This window comes from Misgurnus anguillicaudatus, chromosome 17 (genome assembly GCF_027580225.2).
Source record: "Misgurnus anguillicaudatus chromosome 17, ASM2758022v2, whole genome shotgun sequence".
Lineage (NCBI taxonomy): Eukaryota > Metazoa > Chordata > Actinopteri > Cypriniformes > Cobitidae > Misgurnus > Misgurnus anguillicaudatus.
Genome location: NC_073353.2, coordinates 2,021,365 through 2,027,472, shown reverse-complemented (window position 1 = coordinate 2,027,472; position 6,108 = coordinate 2,021,365). Strand labels below are relative to the sequence as shown.

General features: G+C 48.1%; 1 long non-coding RNA gene across 1 annotated transcript; it reads right to left on the bottom strand.

Annotated features, from left to right (window-relative positions):
* Nucleotides 1-1,161: 1,161 nt before the first annotated feature.
* On the bottom strand, nt 1,162-4,326 carry LOC141350222 (uncharacterized). Its single transcript, XR_012358222.1, has 2 exons — nt 3,675-4,326; nt 1,162-1,672 (listed from the first exon to the last, which is right to left on the bottom strand). It is a non-coding gene; the product is annotated as an uncharacterized lncRNA (long non-coding RNA).
* Between the last annotated feature and the right edge of the window lie 1,782 nt (nt 4,327-6,108).

Genomic DNA, 6,108 nt, shown 5'->3' with positions numbered 1-6,108 from the left:
ATCTGATAGTTTTTATGTATTTGTGGGTTTAACTCTGACTGTACAAGCCAACAGTCTGAGCATAGGCAGCAATAAACAGGAGCAGATTTTGTCAGCCCTGCTTCAACTCATCCTCTGTAGTCTAGTGGTTAGAGCACTGATTCTCCCATATGGGAGACCTGGGTTCAAGTCCCACAGGGTATAAGTGGAGTTCTCTACTGACAAGTAGTCACTTCTTTAGCTCTGATAGAGTTTGTGGGCAGCTTATAGGCTACAAATTCTATTTTGCCTACCCAAATCCAGTAGGTTGTTCATTTTATTACTGTTCCTATGTCTCCTGAAGCAGTCTTCATAGCTGATGTGGGCTTAAGATTTCTGCTGGACATTTGAGATGAAATTTAAGATAGAGTTCTGGACATAACATTCAGTGCTTTCAGGCTAAATGTATTCATGTAAGTTTCAATTTGAGAAAGATTCCTGGACATAAAATTAGCAAATGATACAGCAGATGCCAACAGTGTCTTTGTGTTTTGAAAGAAGCAAACAAATCTTCTTTAGATCTGATAGTTTTTATGTATTTGTGGGTTTAACTCTGACTGTACAAGCCAACAGTCTGAGCATAGGCAGCAATAAACAGGAGCAGATTTTGTCAGCCCGGCTTCAATTCATCCTCTGTAGTCTAGTGGTTAGAGCACTGATTCTCCCATATGGGAAACCTGGGTTCAAGTCCCACAGGGTTTAAGTGGAGTTCTCTATTGACAAGTAGTCACTTCTTTAGCTCTGATAGAATTTGTGGGCAGCTTATAGCCTTCAAATTCTATTTTTCCTACCCAAATCCAGTAGGTTGTTCATTATATTACTGTTCCTATGTCTCCTGAAGCAGTCTTCATAGCTGATGTGGGCTTAAGGTTTCTGCTGGACATTTGAGTTCAAATTTTATATAGAGTTCTGGACATAACAATCAGTGCTTTCAAGCAAAATGGATTCATGTAAGTTTCAATTTGAGAAAGATTCCTGGACATAAAACTAGCAAATGATACAGCAGATGCCAACAGTGTCTTTGTGTTTTGAAAGAAGTGTCACAGGTAGGGGTGGACCCAGGTGTAACTAAGGTCACGCCCCTTTCTCCACCTCGAGGAGATTCCCAAAGCCACCCCAATGACCAAACACACAAGGTAAGCATAAACTTAAAATATCCTTTATTAAATTACTTAAAAATATTAAATAGGGAAGGGGAAGCGGGGGACTTAAAACAATTGCCACTCTAGGCTCTCCTCCAGCACCACTGTATCTTCCCACAGTCCATTCTCCTCATGTTCCTTCTCGTTTTCCGCAGGCGGCCACTAGGACACAAATGACACTGTTACTTGGGTTTCGGGTATTGCTCACCGGCTCTGCTGCTTACAGCACTCTGGGTAGGTATCACGTTCACAGTTTGCTCTTCAACGATTCACTCTCGTTCTGTTCTCTCTCCACAGGTGGCCGCTAGAACACAAAGGCACTGTTGCTGAGACTTCGAATGATTCTCACCGGCTCTGCTGCTTACAGCTTTCTGGGTAGGTATCACGTTCACAGTTTGCTCTTCAATGATTCACTCTCGTTCTGTTCTCTCTCCACAGGTGGCCGCTAGAACACAAAGGCACTGTTGCTGAGACTTCGAATAATTCTCACCGGCTCTGCTGCTTACAGCTTTCTGGGTAGGTATCACGTTCACAATCGGCTCTTTACTGACTCTCTCTGGTTTTCCTCTCTCTCTCCACAGGTGATCGCTAGGACACAGAAACACTGTTATTGGTCTTTGAATGGTTCTCACCAGCTCCGCTGCTTACAGCTCTCTGGGCAAGTATCACGTTCACAGTCGGCTCGTTACTGTTGGTCAGCAGGGGGGCGAAGGTCACACACCACCTCGCCGGGTCGAGCGCTGCCTTATCGCAACTGTCCGTAGGCTGATCAAATCCCAGATAAGGGCGCCCTTTCGTAGAGACCACGGGGGTAGCGGACCCGTTCGCCTCCGACTCTGCGATGATACAAACACAGGTAAGTTTAAACCACAATTGCTTTAACTATAATACTCACTGTCCTCCAGAGTACTGGGCCTGCGTCTCTTCACTCTCTTGAACAGCACACCGCGTATGATGGCAATAAGGTCTACGGTCGTTGGCCCCGGCGTCCTCCTTCCAAGGGAGAGAATGGATGGTGCGGGGTTCCTCTGACAAGACACACGGCAACCCACGGCAAATACACAGCACCACCCTATCGTGAAAAAGCTTATAATATGTAAAATCTCACTCACCACACTGCAAGTGCAACACCACGAGGGGAAACGCCCGGTCTCTTCCACTGTGCTTGGGGCTAACGTAGAGGCGGTGGCAGAAACGACCAGACCAGAGTCGCGTTGCGGTGGCTGTATGAAATATATATGCTGCTGGCGGCTCGCCCACCACGCTACTGATAGGGGTAGGGCCGCCTTCCTACTCCTGGAGGACTCCAACGAATCACAACATGCAAGTTTCCGCTAGATACACTACACCATGGGCATACTCACAGCGGATAGCCTTTGTGTACGTTGTGCAGTGCGATCAAATCGCTTCTCGTTTTTTCTCCGTTCAAATTACTAGTTGGACTGTAGTTCCTTTTTCACCCATAGGGTTGTTCCTTAAATCCAGCCGGTCCACCGTAACTGCAACTAGAGAAGAGGGAAAGAGAGAGAAATATATCCAGCCACCACGTCTAGCAATGAGCACAGCTCCGTTCCTCAGCACACACTTTCACGCAGGCTTGACAGCACAATGCTCTCTTCGGGGTGCTCCTTTTCTCCACTCACGTATCGCCTTTCTTTCACCCCAGGCAGCTCCTGTCTTCTTTCCGCGCGCTTCAAGCGCAGCCCGGATCAACAGAGCCTGCGGCTCTTCAAAAGGTACGTAGTTACCTCTCCTGCCCTAAGCAGAGGAGCTCTCCCCGTGTCAATCCCCCTCTCGTGCCCGAACTCTCGAACTGTCATTTAACTGTGCTTTAAATACTCCTTTCTGTACTTCAGTTATCCAATTGCCTGGCGATCTCTTTAACTAGGCACAGCTGTGCCCAATCGGCTGATTACAGCCTTCGCGAAGCTGCCGGATGTCCGGTGTTCCCGTTCTTCGGTCTGGGCAGAAACATCCGGGCGGAACCAAAGTTTCCCGACTTTTGGTTCCGCCCAAAAGATCGTCACCTTGTGACATCCTCCCCCGCCAATCCGTTCTCGTCCCGAGAACGCGTTGTTTGGGGCTGGTAGAGCGTTGATGGGAGCTTTCTTTAAAAAAATGTGGTAGGCCATTGGGGGACCTTGGTCTCCACCCGAGGTGGACTGCCGACTACGCCAAATCTGTCACAGGTAGGGGTGGACCCAGGTGTAACTAAGGTCACGCCCCTTTCTCCACCTCGAGGAGATTCCCAAAGCCACCCCAATGACCAAACACACAAGGTAAGCATAAACTTAAAATATCCTTTATTAAATTACTTAAAAATATTAAATAGGGAAGGGGAAGCGGGGGACTTAAAACAATTGCCACTCTAGGCTCTCCTCCAGCACCACTGTATCTTCCCACAGTCCATTCTCCTCATGTTCCTTCTCGTTTTCCGCAGGCGGCCACTAGGACACAAATGACACTGTTACTTGGGTTTCGGGTATTGCTCACCGGCTCTGCTGCTTACAGCACTCTGGGTAGGTATCACGTTCACAGTTTGCTCTTCAACGATTCACTCTCGTTCTGTTCTCTCTCCACAGGTGGCCGCTAGAACACAAAGGCACTGTTGCTGAGACTTCGAATGATTCTCACCGGCTCTGCTGCTTACAGCTTTCTGGGTAGGTATCACGTTCACAGTTTGCTCTTCAATGATTCACTCTCGTTCTGTTCTCTCTCCACAGGTGGCCGCTAGAACACAAAGGCACTGTTGCTGAGACTTCGAATAATTCTCACCGGCTCTGCTGCTTACAGCTTTCTGGGTAGGTATCACGTTCACAATCGGCTCTTTACTGACTCTCTCTGGTTTTCCTCTCTCTCTCCACAGGTGATCGCTAGGACACAGAAACACTGTTATTGGTCTTTGAATGGTTCTCACCAGCTCCGCTGCTTACAGCTCTCTGGGCAAGTATCACGTTCACAGTCGGCTCGTTACTGTTGGTCAGCAGGGGGGCGAAGGTCACACACCACCTCGCCGGGTCGAGCGCTGCCTTATCGCAACTGTCCGTAGGCTGATCAAATCCCAGATAAGGGCGCCCTTTCGTAGGGACCCGGGGGCAGCGGACCCGTTCGCCTCCGACTCTGCGATGATACACACACAGGTCAGTTTACACCACAATTGCTTTCACTATAATAATCACAGTCCTCAACAGTACTAGGCCAGCGTCTCTTCACTCTCTTGAACAGCACAACGCGTATGATTGCAATAAGGTCTACGGTCGTTGGCCCCGGCGTCCTCCTTCCAAGGGAGAGAATGGATGGTGCGGGGTTCCTCTGACAAGACACACGGCAACCCACGGCAAATACACAGCACCACTCTATCGTGAAAAAGCTTATAATATGTAAAATCTCACTCACCACACTGCAAGTGCAACACCACGAGGGGAAACGCCCGGTCTCTTCCACTGTGCTTGGGGCTAACGTAGAGGCGGTGGCAGAAACGACCAGACCAGAGTCGCGTTGCGGTGGCTGTATGAAATATATATGCTGCTGGCGGCTCGCCCACCACGCTACTGATAGGGGTAGGGCCGCCTTCCTACTCCTGGAGGACTCCAACGAATCACAACATGCAAGTTTCCGCTAGTTACACTACACCATGGGCATACTCACAGCGGATAGCCTTTGTGTACTTTGTGCAGTGCGATCAAATCGCTTCTCGTTTTTCTCCGTTCAAATTACTAGTTGGACTGTAGTTCCTTTTTCACCCATAGGGTTGTTCCTTAAATCCAGCCGGTCCACCGTAACTGCAACGAGAGAAGAGGGAAAGAGAGAAAAATATATCCAGCCCCCACGTCTAGCAATGAGCACAGCTCCGTTCCTCAGCACACACTTTCACGCAGGCTTGACAGCACAATGCTCTCTTCGGGGTGCTCCTTTTCTCCACTCACGTATCGCCTTTCTTTCACCCCAGGCAGCTCCTGTCTTCTTTCCGCGCGCTTCAAGCGCAGCCCGGATCAACAGAGCCTGCGGCTCTTCAAAAGGTACGTAGTTACCTCTCCTGCCCTAAGCAGAGGAGCTCTCCCCGTGTCAATCCCCCTCTCATGCCCGAACTCTCGAACTGTCATTTAACTGTGCTTTAAATACTCCTTTCTGTACTTCAGTTATCCAATTGCCTGGCGATCTCTTTAACTAGGCACAGCTGTGCCCAATCGGCTGATTACAGCCTTCGCGAAGCTGCCGGATGTCCGGTGTTCCCGTTCTTCGGTCTGGGCAGAAACATCCGGGCGGAACCAAAGTTTCCCGACTTTTGGTTCCGCCCAAAAGATCGTCACATTGTGACAGAAGCAAACAAATCTTCTTTAGATCTGATAGTTTTTATGTATTTGTGGGTTTAACTCTGACTGTACAAGCCAACAGTCTGAGCATAGGCAGCAATAAACAGGAGCAGATTTTGTCAGCCCGGTTTCAACTCATCCTCTGTAGACTAGTGGTTAGAGCATTGTTTCTCCCATATGGGAGACCTGGTTCAAGTCCCACAGGGTTTAAGTGGAGTTCTCCACTGACAAGTAGTCACTTCTTTAGCTCTGATAGAGTTTGTGGGCAGCTTATAGCCTTCAAATTCTATTTTGCCTACCCAAATCCAGTAGGTTGTTCATTATATTACTGTTCCTATGTCTCCTGAAGCAGTCTTCATAGCTGATGTGGGCTTAAGGTTTCTGCTGGACATTTGAGTTCAAATTTTATATAGAGTTCTGGACATAACAATCAGTGCTTTCAAGCAAAATGGATTCATGTAAGTTTCAATTTGAGAAAGATTCCTGGACATAAAATTAGCAAATGATACAGCAGATGCCAACAGTGTCTTTGTGTTTTGAAAGAAGCAAACAAATCTTCTTTAGATCTGATAGTTTTTATGTATTTGTGGGTTTAACTCTGACTGTACAAGCCAACAGTCTGAGCATAGGCAGCA